The 17,178-nt window shown below is 42.8% G+C and overlaps 1 protein-coding gene across 2 annotated transcripts in view; it reads left to right on the forward strand.

The window, feature by feature from the left end:
• WSCD2 (WSC domain containing 2) overlaps positions 1 to 17,178 on the forward strand; it is a 348,664-nt gene that overhangs the window by 59,701 nt on the left and 271,785 nt on the right. The window contains exon 1 of one of the 2 annotated variants that reach the window (XM_071209825.1): positions 16,443 to 16,570. The exons of the other annotated variant lie outside the window; for it this stretch is intronic. The gene's annotated coding sequence lies outside the window, so the exon portion shown is untranslated. Of the gene's footprint in view, positions 1 to 16,442; positions 16,571 to 17,178 lie in introns of those variants that run through there. 2 annotated transcript variants of the gene reach the window in all.

A 17,178-nucleotide genomic window follows, 5' to 3' on the forward strand; every position in this document is an offset into this window, starting at 1 on the left:
CTGTGCCTGGCCCATGATATCAGCTCAATAAAAGTTTAATGTATGAATAAAAGAATGCATGTTATGTTTTGGAGCATGGATCTGTGACAGTCTCTTTTTTTTACTTCCTGGGAAAAATGGGACAGAATGTTTGTCATCTGGTCTAGAAATTCCAGGATATGTGGTTGCTGCATCTAACCCTGAGAGGAGCACTGGTAGGAGAACCATCAGTAGAGCCTCCTTTCCTCTGTAAGAATGGTATCTCCTATCTTGTCTAGTCTTGGGGCCAGAGGGGAGACCAGGGCTCATGTCTTAGTGCTATGGCCTAAGTCCAGGAACTGGTGAAACAGTGCTCTCTGCATAGACTGCGAGGGATGCTTGTTCACAGCATACCAGATCTCCACCCTTTAGCCAGGCTCGGTGGTAGCCATGTGTTTTGTTTGCATCATTCTCACAATGCACATTAACAAGACCTGTCCACCCTTCTTTCACGATATTTCCAGAACACCACCCCTTCTCACCCCCTCTGCTGGTGCTGCCTGGTCTAAGCCCCATTACAGCTGGCTTGGATGATTGTAATAGTGCCCTCATTGATCTCTCTGCCCATGTCCCCTCCACTCCTTTCCCCTTCCTTCTAACCTAAACCTAGCAGTCAAAGTGAACTTACGAAAATGTAAGTCAGCTCAGGGCCTTCCTCTGCTCAAAACTTTGAGATGGTTCCCATCTCAAACAGGGAGAAAGCCCAAAGTCCTCACAGAGGCCCTCAAGGCCCTGCATGTCAGCCCTCCTCCTGGTCTCAGTTCTGATCATCCTCCCCCTCATTCACTCTGCTGTGGTCACACTGGACTTTGTGCTGTTATTCCATTATGTCAAACATGCTCCTGCTTTGGAAACTTTACACTTGCTTTTCCCACTGCCTGATGAAACTTTGCCCAGCTGCCCACATGGCTCGTCCCCTCATTTCCTTCAGGTCTCTAGAAAGATCATCTTATCGTATAAGCCTCTCCTGAACACCCTGTGGAAAATAGCATGCACATATACATAATCCCATCTCTATCCTCTTAGTCTGCCTTATTTTTAATCACAACACTTATCAGCACAGGCCTGCCTATGTACTCTTTTGTTTGTTTTTTGTCTGTCCCCTCTCTCTAGGCTGTAAAGTTTGCAAGAGAAGTAGCTGGGGTAGGCCTGTCCACTGTTGGATCTCTTCCACCTGGAATAGCACTTGGCATGGAGTAGGCACTCACTATTTGCTGAATGAATGAATGCATGAATAAATGAGTTCATTGAACATTCACATGGCTATTTAAGGAGATACTGGAATTATCATGCCATTTCCTCGAGGAGGCAATGGAAGGTCTGGGTGGGGAAAGGCTGGTTGGAGCTGCTATCTTTGTCAAAATGAGCTGCCAGTACTGTAGGAAAGAATTCATTCAGTCTGACTGAAGCAAATGGTGGGAATTTAGATGGAGGCATGGCATATCTAATAAAGCCTGGATCATGAAGGAGAACTGGAAGCAGGAAATGTCTGTCAGGAACCTCAGAGGAGGGCTGCCTCTGGGATTTTTGGGGCCCTGGGATAATGTTTTATGTGGGGCCCCACCTATATAATTATGTGAGTCACCCCAAAACAGTATGTTGGTACTATTCTGTGAATCAGTTTCACACAGTATCATGAAAGAAAGACTGATCCTGCCTGTAGAATCATTAACTCACCAGACCACCCTCCTGAAACCAGGACCCCAAGACAGTCCCCAATGCTTGGGTCATCTGGTCAACCACAGGCATGGGGTAGCGGGTATGAGAGTACCCTGAAGGAGAGACACAGGGGCTGGGCTGGTTTTAGGGTGCCTCTCCTTGATCGCACTGTCAGCACTGGCAGGTTCTAGACACCAGAGAAGGGACTTAGAATATTTCCAGGAAGGTGCTCCAAAGTCTAAAGCTCTCTGAGGCATGGAGTTCAGGCAGGGGCCCAGCTACCTCAGCTCTAAGGGTTGTATTAATGAGGAGGGGGTCTCTCTTTCTCCATTTCTCTGTATTTCTGCAAGATTCTTCTGGGTCCTGTCTCTATTTCCTGCTTCATTTGTTCATTTTTTTTCTCTCTTGTTCTGTCTTTCTCCTGGCAAACTTACTTCCCTGTGAAAGATATCCCCACTGCTCTCCACAGCAGCCTCAGCTGCCCTGCTTGTGCCATTGCCAACACACAGCACAGACTGACCAGCATCTTTCAATCTTAATTCCAACCTTCTGGGATGGACAATCTGATTAGCCAAACTGCGATCTGGTGTACACACCTGGTCCAGTCGCCAGTGGCAGGGGGCATGACATGGTGCAGAATAACAGCCCATACATGAAGGAGGCAGTTCTCAGAAAAGGGAGGTGATGGGTGGGGCAGATGCCCTTAAGGTGTTCACTGTATTTTATCCAGTAAAAGTGAGGCCCCACCCTGGATAATCCAGCACCCAGACTCCCATAACCAGCAGTGGAGTGTGTGAACATCACCTTTCTTAGACCTACCTGAAGGCCTGACAGGACCACAGGATCCTGATGGCAGCAGCTTTAAGGGACTTTATTAAGGGAGAGCCACATACTGGTTTGCACATCTCCTCAGCTTCTTCCCTGGGAGTTGGAATAGAAGCTCTGAAGAAAGTGGGAGCATTCTTTCTGTTGACAAGCTGACAAGAACTGCTTGTTGAGCACATACACCTGCACTTTCATAAAAATGGGCAAATTATGCTGAGACAAAAGCAAGTTAATTGGGTTCTTTGCTCTCCCGGGCTTATTACGGACTCCTTGCAGACTCTTAACTGGGTGGGACTTGGGACTGGTTAGAACTGAACATCCAGATGTTGTCATTATCCCAGACTCCTGTCTCATCAGATCCACCTCAACCTCTGTGGGCCACATGATGCTTAGTCAGGATGGGCCGATGTAGCACAGGATGCCCAGGGTAACTGGGGTTGACTGAGCATCTGGTGGGTGTTGAGTCTGAAGATGCGGTCATTTGTGTGGGTGGGGAGAGTTAGCTTTAATTGACTGAAGGGCTGCCATGTGGAAGAGGCAGCAGAAATACGAATAGAGGTGATTGTTCCAAGAGAGCAGACTGAGTCTAATGTAAGAAACGTTTGAAAACCAGGTTCTTATAATAGAGGAAATAGGTGATAATACAAAGTTATGAGTTCCTGTCACTTGTAAGTATGTCCTCAGAATGGCTCAGGGTAGGTAATTCTATTTCCCTGAAACTGTGAAAAAATAAAGTCCTCATCAAAATAGACGTAAAGCTACAACAACAAGAAATACAAAAATACCCACGTGTGGATTGATGTAGCTTATCCAATGGCGATGCTTACTTCCTACCATCGATAGCAGGCTGCCTCTCTGATGTCCTTTGTCTTTTTCTTTCACTCTTCTTTTGTTCCTTCTCTTCCATTCTCCACCCTCCCACTTCTCCCCGCATCTCATTCAGATATGCTAAGAGAGTTTGGATGAAGTCCCCAGAGTCTCAGTGTTAGGAGGGAAAAACTGTGCTCAGTGATGATTTTGGACCATGGACACTCATGTTTACCTCCCCCCAAGGGCTCAGGTTACACTTCATCCCAGGTTATCAGGGGCCAATTTTACGCAGAACTTGTGTGGCCACCTGCCTTAAGTGATGCACCTGGTCCCTAATATTCACCTACTCACTTATTATTCATCCTCTCCATTCATTCATTCATTCATTCATTTCATTCATTCATTCATTCATTCTACCATGTGGCTCCAGAGAGAGGAAGAGAGAGGAGGAAGAATGGAAAGCATAGTTACATGATGACTTTTAGTTCTTACAAGGTCCAGTGGTGCTCTCCACCATTGAGATCTACGAAATTTCTCTTTACCCTTCCGATGAACATCTTTTTATATGAGTCGATGAAGGTGGTTTCCTTTCCTTGCATCCAGCGATTCCTGAGAAAGATAGCATCTTTGGATTAGAAATCCCCATAAAAATGTAACCAGGCTTGTCTTTCAGCCACACACAGGGCTTTTGACTTGGAAGACTCCATGGTCCAAATTCTGATAGCATGGATGAAGGGCAGAGTGTGGCCACAGACAGAAATGGGCTTGCTTGTTCTGCCCATGTGGGCAGAGGCACATCAACACTTTTGGGAGACAGATGACAAGCAGCACCTATAAATTGGACCCCAATGGTGCTTGCGTTAGTAAAGCCCTGAGTTTAATGAGTCTTGCTTTGACATGCAAAATTCTACTTGCTCCATCAGCAATTGTTTGGTGTGAATAATTCAGTGTTTTGCAGGGGTTCTGACTTCCACTGAGAATGCAGCCCTGTCAGAGATTGTTAACTAATCCTATGGAGGAGAACTGACTTCTGGTTCACCTCTGAGCCAGAAAACACTTGGGAGAACAGTAAAAAGAAAATTAAAAAGAAAAATACTTCCCCAACTAACAACAGAAGCTATATCTCCCTCCTCCCACTGCTGCAACACACACAGAAAACCTCAAACCTATTTTGGGGAGATTTTGGTCCCAAAGAAATTTCTCAAGATGCATTTGCATACCAAACAAGGAATTTTCAGTGGAAAAGTCCAGCGCTAGATGAATGTATTGGCTGTTTCTGGGAAAATGAGAGAGGTGTAACAACTCACAGCCCAAAGAGGGGTTCCCTTTCCCTTCTGTCTTTCTAGTTGTGATCTTGGGCACATTTTCCCTTTCTGGCCACAGGTTGTAAAATGACAGACTTGGATTAGAAATCAGTGATTCTTAAACAGACCTTGAAATGGTCCGTGTGTGGTCAGTGAAGTTTTTGAAATACTTTTCAAGTGAATGTGTGAGGAAAGGGGGAGGCTCTAGAAGCTACTATCAGATTCTCAAAGGTGTCCATGACTCCCAAAACTAGAGAACTCCTGGGTTAGATGATTGTTAAGTCTTGGTTCAGTTCTTCATCAGGCTATGATTCTGATCAGCCACCCTGAAACTGGATAGTTGTGTTTCTGTGCCTGGAGTATTGCTAAGGAGAGCTGTCAGTGTTTCCATCTTTCAAGATTTAAAGCCAACTTAGGGAGCTCAATCATTGGATGAAGCATGTGCATTCTTGTGGTTAGGCTTCTATGTGTATGTGTTTGAGAGGGATGAGGATGTTAATGAATTCTTTCATTTATTTATTCATTACACACATATTTATTGAGGCTTTGTGTTTACCAGGCCCTCTACTGCCCACTGAATATAGAGAAGAGAACAAAGGAGACATTGTTCCTGCTCTCCTGGAATTTGCAGTCCAGGAGACAGACAATGGACAAATAATTGTGATTACAAAATTTGACAAGAGCTCTGAAGGGTCAGTAAAATATGTTGATGAGGGGTTATATAAGGGACCCCCATTTTCTTCACCTCCACACCCCATACTTCCAATGACCAGTACTACAAAATAGTTTACCTCTCCTGGTCACCTCTTGCCACTACCCTAGCCTAAGTCACTGTCATCTCACGCCTGAACCCCTGAAACCCATTTCTCCTTATTTGCATTCTTGCCCCTTGAATGGAATGAGAGGAACAACGAAGAGGGGTGTGGGGATGAGTAGGATCCAGTCATATGTTATGTGTAAGGATATAAATTAAACCAGCACAATTCCTCCCTAGAAGAACCTTCAGGCTCTCATGGAACGAATGTTGCCAGGATGCTTCATGTACTCAGAGAAGAGTGGTAGGAAAAACTTGAACCTTCCTAAGATGAGAACTTTGAAAAGCTCACTTGTTGAAAAACAAAAATTATTCCATTGGATTCATGCCTGGAGTTCCATAGAACACAATAGAATAGAGCAAAAGTAGTTAGACTGAGGTTGTTGACTCTCAGCCCTCAACAGGATCGCTAACAGTCTAAATCAAGCAAGCAAGCAATCCAAACCCATAAACCAGGAAAATTAGGGGGTGATTACATCCATTTGTGTTTCAAAAGCACTCTTTGGTTTACAAAGGGCTGCCTTTAAATAGCATCCTTGGAAGGTTTACAGATCTGTAACTGCCTGCTGGAAGGGCTGTAAGATGGGGAGGGAAACCAAAAGCAAGAGGTTTAGAATCTCTGGCTGGATGAAGGTCATTCCAAGGAAAAGTGTGGACTGACTTAAAGGTATTGATGAGGGAGAATCTATCCTTTATGCAAAGAGAAATAAGCCTCCTGGGAAGGGGTGGGGTTTTGGGTTCTTATCTGAGGAAATGCACATGAAAGGCCTCATATGCACCTGGCACATAGTAAGTGCCCAATAAATGTCAGCCACCATCATCATTCCCTCTGGCATTCTGCCTCCTGTAGAATAAGGTTGACAGGAGACCTGAGAGGACAAACAGTCCATCCCTCTGCCTCCAGGTGAGCCTGTATTCTAATCGTTGAAGAGAGTTGACTATTCTTTTCAGGAAAAATCAGCAACAAAATCTCACAGGCTATCAACAGACTCCAGCACCTACAATCTGATTTATTGGACTTACCACACTCAGCTAAGATGGAGGTGAAGAAGGACAACCACCACACCATGGAGCCTAGAGTGATTACAACTGAAAATGGGAGGATTGCATCCAGCATCCAGGTGGAATCTGAGCCTCCTCTTGACATAAAGGTGCAATGGACACAACCAATCCAGTGTCCACATAGAAGAGGTGGCATTGGATTGGGAAAAGTGGACATAATGGACAAAGGGTATGGGGAAAGGCAGGAAGAGATGAGAGGTGGAGGCGTCTTCGGGACATGGAGCTGCCCTGGATGGTGCTTCAGAGGTAATCACCGGACATTGTAAATCCTCACAGGGCCTACATGATGGAATAGAGGAGAGTATGGGCCATGATGTGAACCAATGTATATGAGGTGCAGAGGTGCCCAAAGATGTACTTACCAAATCCAATGGATGTGTCATGATGATGGGAACGAGTGTTGTTGGGGGGGCGGAGAGGGGGGGTGGGGGGGTGGGGTTGAATGGGACCTCACATATATATTTTTAATGTAATATTATTACAAAGTCAATAAAAAATAAAAAAATTAATAAAAAAAAAAAATCTCACAGGCTAAACAGTCCCCAGTCAGTTCACTGTGATCACACATTTCCAGGGTCTCAGGAAGACCTTGCAATGTGGGGAAGCTCACAGTGAAGACTGGCCATTTCCTTCCTCCAGGTCTTCTGTTTTGCTTAAGCCTCTCAAATCTCCCCCATCACCAGAAAGAATAGTAGACACCAACGTGTTCATTCTTTGGAAAAATCCCAGACACGCAGGAAGGTGGTTCCAAGCTTCCATCGCATTAGGATACAGGTCTCCGTTGTACGTGGTTTTGGCTGTTCCTAGGATGCTTCACACCCATGAAGGTCTGTGTCTGGAAGGGTTTTGGATTTATTACTTCACTGAAGGCTTCTGCCCATACTTGAATGCACTTCACTTTCTTAACCTGTAATTATTCTGAAGTTGTACAGTCATTGGTGCATATAATCACAGCACTGTGACCCACAGGCTCCTCTCGACATTCTCAAGGGGCTTACTGGTTAGGGCCTTCTCTCACTGGAAGGCTTGTTTTCCCTTAAATTTTCTTCTTATATATTTTTTTCATTTATTCATTCAGTCATTCACCCCTGCCTTTCCATGAACTACTCTTTTCACATTGTCTAACTGGTAAACTCCTACTCAGCCTTCAAGATGCAGTTTAAATGTCACCTCCTCTGAGAAGCCTCCCCTGATTGCCTTCAAGTCCTTCTTCCATGCTTCATCTGTGAATAAGACATCAATCTTTACCTCTATCACAACCTATGATTATGTTTGATACATGTTTGACCCAATTCTACTGGATTGAGAGTCTTTTGGGAGTAGGGTCTATGTCTGGTTCCTTTGATGCCATAGTGCCCGTCGTGGCATCTGTTACTGAGTAGTTGTTCCAGAAATCATTCTTGAGAGATTATGTTGATGAATCCTGACCTACATTAAGCATTACCCATTCCTTCTGTAGAAAACAGTTGGTTTCCTACTGAACAGCTACTTCTCCCTTCTTTCTTGCTAACAGAGCCCCAATTTAGATCAGGTCCTGGGCATTGATGTGTCCCACGGACCCCTTCCCAAACTCCCAGGTGATGAATGTTGGTTATTTCAGTACAACCATGATCATTTCAGTTCTCCTGCCAGTGACTGGTTTAGGTGTGGGAGCAGGGGGTGTGCACATCTGCTGGGTGGGAGATCTGGGAAAAGGTTTCCTTTTTTGATAAATGAGTTGCACCATGAGACATGCCTTTTCCTGCCTTTGGATAGAATTCCGGGAGGTAGAAGCAGTCATCCTGAGGCCATGAGAGTGACAGCATAAAAAGCACGTGGGGTCTGGATGCTGCTCCTGTGCCACTGAGTTAGTACTGGGCCTATCACAGTGCATAGTCTTGTATTCTGAATTTGGTCTCTTCCTGAAAGGGTAAGTTTCAGGTGTCTGTGGAAGGGGGACAAGACCTGGGAAATTCCTTGCATTTAAAACAAAACAAAACAAAAGCCAGTGAACTTATGTGAATGGTTTCCCTCTGGAGACAAAGCACGTATTTCCTTCTTAGATTAATTTTATTGGGACAGTATCACTCACCATGGCAAGCGCTTTAAAAAATGGGGTGATCAGAATTGCCTGAGTCCCCATTGTCTGGCTTATACTACTTCCTGGTGCAAGAGAAGAATATACTTTGCAGTTCCTTACCATGTGACCAACTCTAGACAGTGAATTGTCTAGGTGATCAGGTGGACAGGTAGCCAGACTATCCAAAGGAGGCAGGGAAGAGGGGAGGCCTGGGGAGCAAGGATGAGAACCTTCACTATAAGGGGTGAATGCTCCTAAAATAGTATCATTGACAGCTATCACCCTCATGGAGAACTTTGGACAAATTGAAGGCCATAGGGAAGTGGATTTGGCTCAACTGATAGAGCATCCATCTACCATATGGGAGGTCCAGGGTTCAAACCCAGGGCCTCCTGACCCGTGTGGTGAGCTGGCCCATGCACAGTGCTGATTCATGTAAGGAGTGCCATGCCATGCTGGGGTGTCCTCCATGTAGAGGAACTCCACGTGCAAGGAGTGTGCCCCATAAGAAGAGCTGCCTCGTGTGAAAAAGTGCAGTCTGCCCAGGAGTGGCGCCGCATACATGGAGAGCTGACGCAGCAAGATGATACAATAAAAAGAGACACAGGTTCTTGGTGCTGCTGACAAGAATGCAAGCAGACACAGAAGAACACGCAGCGAATAGACATGGAGAGCAGACAATGGGAGGGTGGGGCAGGGAGAGAAATAAATAAAAAATAAATCTTAAAAAAACAAAACCAAACCATATTTCTGTCTGGGAGCGGCTGTTATTTTGTGCTTCATATAACTTTGCCCAGAGTTTCCATGTTCTTTCCAATTAAAGAGACTTTATATTCTTCTGCTGGACCAGTTTTGTCTTTCCATCAATGAGAATGCATTATTATTCAAAGATGATCCTGTATGAGGCATTCATTTTCTGTAGTATCTTTTCATAATTTCATAATTTACAATTATACCATAGTATTTATCCTATATTTATAAAAATGGAATCATATTGCCCATGCAGTTCCATAACCTGCTTTTTTACTTATAATATTATGAACTTCTTTCCATGTCATCAAACATTGTACAATATCCATCTTAATGCCTGCCTAGAATCGCAACATCTGGATGTATCTCATTTATCTGACATATCCCCTGCTGCTGGATGTTTAAGATGTTTTCAATATTTCATTATTGTAAACCGCACTGTAAAAATGTTCTTGTCACTAATCTTTGCCCATATCCATTATTATTTCTTTAGAATAAACTTTGAAAGTAGATTCTTCCAAAATGTGTACAAAAAATTAAAGCTTCTGATCCATTTTGGTAACTTGACTTTTCTAGAAAAGTTGTACCAGCCTACAGTCCTATAGCCAAGAGTGTCCTTTTTGTGACTCCTCTGCATCACATCCTTAAAACTAGAACACAGAGACTAAATAGGTGATAATACAAAGCTTACCACATAAATCACCTTCATATGGCTTTGTGACTTGTGATTAATGCTTAGCAGCCACTGCTGACTTCATTTTTCTTTCCTTTATTTTACTGAACATACACAACAACCTCAAAGAGACTTTTTAAAAAGGTCTCCTGCATATAGCTTCTGTGGTTTGAAATCTTTCATTAGTTGTATCTGTGATTCACATGGGCACTTGGTTTCTTTATAATTTTTATCTGTGGACTCATCATCAGTGGGAATTTTACTTTGGGATTCCCAGGGGCCCATGACTGAGGAGGTTCATGATACAGTCTTGATAGTTGAATTTTTCCCAGTGATTCATTTTCCACCCATGGTCTGGGGTGATTGGCCCAGTGGGGGAAACTTTCTTTTGGCCCTTTAATGAATGGAAAGCCCTTTGTGGTTCCCTGTGTTGGAAAGGGAGCCCTTCATCAGCCCCCTTCCTGTGGCCTCCACTCTGCTCCCCAGACATTGAAATTCTGACCCACTAAGTTCAGCAGTTCTGTAGCACATAGACTATTTGGCTGATTTAGTTTTCTGTTACTCTCTGATACCTGGGTCCTCTTTTCCTTTTTCTATTTTCACTTTTGAGCCAACCTATGCATTTGATGTTTTCTGTGTTATATTTTATCCATTATTTCTCTGTCTGCTCAGCTACCGTGTTGAGTGGAGTTCTCTGAGCTCTCCGTACACTCTCAGGATTGCTTTGATACTCTTTGGTGATGGCCAGAGGCAGGGGAGCAGTACCTTCTTAGCTGCAATTGCTAAGTCAACTCAGGTAGAATACTTGCTACTACATGGGCTCGTGAATATGGAGCTTATTTGCAGAGTTTCAACCATTCCATTGGGGGTAGAAAAGAAGCAGACCCTGTGTCAAGAAATCTGTAAGCTCCTGGCTCAGTCACACCTTTTTACTTGCCACCTTGTAACCCAAAACAATTAATATAGCTACCCATTGTTGAGTGCCAGACATGGCTGTAAATATCCACATGGATAAACTCATTTGATCATAACAACAGCCTTGTGAGGTACATGCTGTTGTTATCCCCATTTTGCAAATGAACAAACTAGTCCAGAGAGGTTGAGCACTGTTCCTGAGGTCCTGTAGGAATGAAATGGTGGAGATGGGATTTGATCCCAGGATGTCTGTGATGGTTTAGAGCCATATAGACCCCAGAAAAGTGTGTTCTTAAAGTTAATCCATTCCTGTGGGCGTGAACCCATTGTAAACAGGATCTTAAAAATGTGACCCACCTAATTCAGGATGGGTCTTAATCATCTTACGAGTCCTTTATAAAAGAATGAAGTTCAGACAAAGAAAAAAAGCTACTGAAGTAAGAAGCTGAAAGCAACAAAATCCAGAAGAGAAGGGAGAGACCAGCAAACACCACCATGTGCCTTGCCATGTGACAGAGGAGTGCAGGATCACCAGTAGCCAGTCTTCACAGAGAAAGCATTGCCTGATGATGCCTGAATTTGGATATTTTTCTCAGCTGCAAAACTGTAAACTTGTAGGTTAATATTAATAAAATTCCCACTTTTAAAAGCTGACCCATTTTATACCATTTTATGGTATCTACTTCAGCAGCTTTAGGAAACCAGAACAGTGTCCAACTCCAGATTCCATAACCCTGACTAATGTGTCTCTGGAATGATCTTCCCTTGTATCTACATAATATCCTCCTAAATTCCACTCTAGACCCCCCTTTCCCTTTATTGTTGGGCCATTTCATCTAATTCTACTGATCCCAGTGCATTCTGTTCAAAAGATAATCACACACTCACATCTCCTCTCCTCCTCTCCCCTCCACTCCCCTCCACTCCACTTCCCTCCTCTTCTTCCTCCTCCTCTCTCTCGTACAGAACTTCCTATAAGGTCTATAAGGTACTTTACCTATGCTTATTGTTTAACTCAATACATCCCCTCCCCTTGTAATATGTTAATTTCCCCTCCTAAGCAATACACCCATCAGCCTCTACACAAGCTGGTTGAACCCCAGCCAGGCTAAACTATCTGGCTGAATTTCTTTTTTTAATCTTTATATTTTTATTTATTTATTTATGTTTTAAATTAATTTATTGAAATATATCACCCCAACACAAACATACATGAAAAATAAATGTATAGTAATAGTTGTGAACTTACAAAACAAACATATATAACATCATACAGGACTCTCATAACTCACCCTACCACCATCTTACATTGCTGTTAAACCTTTTTAACTAATGATTAAAGAGCATTGTCAAAATATTACTACTAAACAAAGTATTTTCCCCCAACCATCCCTATTGTTATTATCTTCATAATATTTATATATGAACATACATAAACAATTAAATGTATAGTAAAACTTGTGAACTTACAAAGCAGACATGATGCATAATATCATACAGGGGCCCTATACGTCAACCCTCCACCAACACCTCGCATTACCTTGTTTCTTGCAAATTATGAAAGAATAGTGTCAAAATCTTACTACTAATTTTAATCCTTATCTTACATTTGGTGTGTTTTCCCCCCAACCCATCCTATTATTTTTTAAATATGTTTTTATGACAGAAATTGTAAACTTATAAAACAATCATGTACATGTGCTGAATTCCCAAACAACACCCCTCTGTCAACATACCACAGTGGTGGAACACTTGTTGCAGATAAGATAATATCATCTGATTGTTACCACGTCCATGGTATACATTTGGCTCACATTTTCCATACTGCCCCATTATCAATACCGTACATCTTTGCATAGATGCAAGAATATTATATTATTACTGCTAACCACAGTTCATAGGTCACTCCAGTTGTATTTTTCCCATGCATTCCCAGCACCCTGCAGTAGTGATGTACAATTTGCTCTAGCTCACAAAGGACACTCTTGCATCTGTACCATGAACCATAATTCTCATCTACCTCCTGGTTTACTGTGCTATTCAGTTCCTAGATTATTCTCTAGCAGTCTGTCAATTGGCATTCACATACCTGGACTACCATTTTCAGCCACATCCCCATTTATAAACTAGCTATTACTAACTATTTGTTATACCATCCATTCTGTACATTTCCACACTTTTACAGTAAAGCTAATTAAAACTTATACATACATTAAACATCAGTAGTCCATCTCAGTCCTTCTCTTATATCCTTTAAGAATCCACCACCTACCAAGAGGTCTTGAAGATATTTTCCTACAATTCTTCTAGAACTTTTATGGTTCTTGCTTTTATTTTTAGGTTTTTATCCATTTTGAGTTAATTTTTGGATAAAGTGTGAGATAGGTGTCCTTTTTCCTTCTTTCAGCTATGGATACACAGTTCTTTCTGCACCATTTTGCTGAATTGACTGTTCTGCCTGAACTGCATGGGTTTGACAGGCCAGTCAAAAATCACTTGCCATACACATGAGGGTCTGTTTCTGAACCATAAATTTGGGTCCATTGGTCTAGTGTCTGTCTTTATGCCAGTACCATGCTGTTATTACAACTATAGCTAGGTAATATGATTTTAAGTCTGGAGATGAAGGTTCACTTTTCCTTTTTATGATGTTTCTGGCTATTCAGAACTCTTAACCTTCTAAATGAATTTGATAATATGTTTTCAGGTTTTTTTAAATGCTGGTGGAATTATCAGGGTTGCTTTGAATCTGTACATCAATATGAGTAGAACTGACATCTTAATGATATTTAGTCTTCCAGTCCATGAGCATGAATGATTCTTCCAGCTATTTAGGACTTTATTTCTTTTTACATTGGGTTGCAGGTTTCTGAATACAAGTGCTTTACATTTTTGGTAAGTTTATTCCTGACTATTTGAGTTTTACCTGTCCTAATTTATTTTCACCACTCTTTTGACACTTGTAGTTACTTTTCTTAAAATAATCTTCGTTTCTAGACTCTCTTCCAGGCCTCTCTCTCCTGTCTTTTCTTTTCAGGCTCTAGCACACCCTTTAGTATTCCCTGAAAATCTGGTCTCTTGCTTAGAAATTCTTTTAGTTTCTGTTTATCTGTGAATATTCTAATCTCACCCTTATTTTTGAAAGACAGTCTTGTTGGATATAAAATTCTTGGCTAGAAATTTTTCTCTTGTAGTATCTTTAATATATCAGACCACTGTCTTCTTGCCTCCATGGTTTCTGGTGAGAAATCAGCACTTAATCTTATTGGATATCCCTTATATGTCATGCATTGCTTTTCTCTTGCTGTTCTCAGAATTCTCTCTTTGTCTTTGGCATTTGACATTCTAATTAGTATGTGTCTTGAAGTTGGTCTATTCAGATTTTTTCCAATGGGAGTATGTTGTGCTCCTTGGACATGGATATCTATGTCCTTCAATAGGGTTGGGAAATTTTCTATCATTATTTCCTCAAAGATTCCTTCTGCCTCTTTTCCCTTCTCTTCTCTTTCTGGGACACCCATGACACATATACATGCCTTTTGCTGTCATTTAATTTCCTGAGTCCTGTTCAATTTTTTCCATTCAAGTCTTAATCTATTCTTTTGTATGTGCACTTTCAGAGGTCATTTCTTCAAGCTCACCTATCTTTTCTTCTGCCTCCTCAAATCTGCTGTCATATGATTCCAGTGTTTTTTTAATTTCATTTATTGCACCTTTTATTCCCATAAGATCTGCTATTTTTCTGTGTATGCTTTCAAATTCTTCTTTGTGCTCATCTAGTGTCTTCTTAATATCCTTAATCTCTTTAGCCATCTCATTGTATTTATTAAGGAGATTTGTTTGAACATCTGTGATTAGTTGTCTTAACTCCTTTATGTCATGTGGAGGCTTATCCTGTCCCCTTAACTGGGCCATATCTTCCTGTGTCTTGGTGTGGATTGTAATTTTTTGTTGGTGTCTTGGCATCCGATTTACGAGAGTATTCTGGGTGCAGTTTTTCTCTTTAGTTTAGGGCTTCCTGCCCTTTCTCCCTGCTGGTAGTGGAGTAGGAGCCAAGCATGTAATTGGTGCTTTAAGCTGTGGAGGCTCAAGCTGCCCTCATTGTCCCAGGGACCAAAGAAGCTTCTCCCAACATTGTCCTTTGCCAGAGGTAGGGATAGCTTCACAGCTGTGCGGAATAATCCAAATCATGCAAGCCTAGATTGTAGTTGCCCAGAGAGACTGATGAAACTTCACGTCCCTCTCTCCCCTGCCTGGGGTAGGGATGGAGCTGCAGGTGTGCAATCTATATAGTGCGGGTCCAAGATGACCGCAGTTGACCCAGTAGACTTCTGATGATTCAGTTTGTGCCAGCCAAAGGTAACCACAGTTACCTGGATAGGCTGATGCAGGGCTTACCAGCCTCGTCCCTGCCAGAGGTGGGCCTGAGGCCTAGGCTAGGGCTGCAGGCTGATCTGGGTCAAAGACATCAGTTCCTACCCTCACTGCGATTTTCTTTCAGTCACCCGGGCTTCCCCTCAGGCTGGGGTGGAGTCAAAATGGCAGCATGGCCTTTTTCCAGCTTGGGCAGATTCATACCCCAGCTGTTCCCAGGGTTATATCTAAGCCAGCTGAGTCTACCAATCAGTAGCCAAAATCAGCAGCCATCCATCTCCTCACCTGTTTTGGGGAAATGGCGCTTCCAATTCCAGCCACAGAATAGCTCCTGGGGCAGTTCGTGCTGCCAGAGTAGGATAATCACCAGCCTCCGAGGCTTGCACAGGTCCCCACAGCTTCTACACTCCATGCCTCCCTGTTCCTGCTTTCCTAACTTGCCCTTGGTGGTCTTCTTCAAATCCTTCCTCCATCCATCCTTCTAGGACTAACCCAGCTGAGTGGCATCTCTTCCCTCCTCCGTGCTCCAGAGCATTCCTTTGCCTCGGCACCTCTCATGATAGTTGGTTACAGGTTTAGACTTGGAAAGATGCTCATGGTCTAGCAGTTTAAAACCTTATCTTTCAACTGCTTTTTCATTCAAATGAAATTTTATTCCAAGTTGCAATATTAAAAAAATAGAGAGGAGGTAGGGTTAGGAGAGTAAAAACTTGATTGCTTGTTTTTCCCTGTGGGGTACTGAGGTACTTTGGGAAACCACTTGGGTCTTGGGGAGTAAATTAAAGATCACCCATGTCTGAGCCTTCATTTCATGAGGTTCAAATGAGGAAACTAGGCTCAGAGAGGTGAAGTGAGGTATCAATCCACTGAGTGGTGTTGACCACCACCTCTGTGTCAGGTGCAGTGCCAGATCCTGGGGATAGTGAACAGAATAGATGTGCCCCTGCCCCCATGAGTTGTTATTCCAGCTAGGGAGACAGACAGTGAATAAGTAAACACAGACAAAATGATCATAGTTTGTGATAAGAGCTAAGAAGGAACCCAAAAGATGCTAAAAATCCTATGAGCTCCAGGAAGGTCTCATGAGGTGACCTTTGTTCTGAGTCCCAGAGTAAGAAGAAACCAGCTATGAGAGCAAGGTGGAGCACTTCTGGCAGAGGGAACAGCAAAGGGCAAAGGTCCAAAGATGGGAAAGAGCTTGACATGCAGGATGTCAACAGAATCATGAGCCAAGGAGAGGATGGCAAGTTCTGAGGTTGGAGAGGCACACAGGAACAGATCCTACAGAGCCTTGTTTGTAGCTGCAGGTAAGAGTCTAGATTTTATTCTCAGTGAGATGGAAAACCATTGAAGAGATTTAAGCAGGGGAGTGACAAGATCTGATTTCATTCCCCTTGTTATCTCTCTCCTTGAAGAGGTGGATGGACATCAGTCTTCTATTTTTCATGATTGCAGAGGAGGTACTTGAGTGCTGAGAGCTGGAAGTCAACAAGGGTTTTTAAACCATTTTCTGTGTAGCTTCCCATCTTCTACACCAGTGTTTCTTAACTTATTTTGGATTTAGAACCCCTTCAAGTGTCTGATCAGAGCCAAGGACCTTTCTTGAGAAACATTCATGTGTGCTGTGGTGTTCATAAGAATTCGTGAATGCCCTGAAGCCCATCCTAGGACCTCATATCAGGATCCCCTGCTGTAGAAGCTGTTGTCTGGATAGGTTTCCACAGAAAACAGTGCCTTAAATGGTGATGATTGTTGTCCAGGATTGAGATTCAGAATAGCTTGATATCTTTAAACTCCAGTTTTCATTCTGGGCTGACGCATATGTTATAGTAGGACTTTAAGAATTAAATGAGATAAGATGGAAACCTGCCTAGCTCAGAGGTGGATATTACTTTCCCTCCTTCCTTGGAGAGAA

Source organism: Dasypus novemcinctus, chromosome 19, assembly GCF_030445035.2.
Source record: "Dasypus novemcinctus isolate mDasNov1 chromosome 19, mDasNov1.1.hap2, whole genome shotgun sequence".
NCBI classification, from domain to species: Eukaryota; Metazoa; Chordata; class Mammalia; order Cingulata; family Dasypodidae; genus Dasypus; species Dasypus novemcinctus.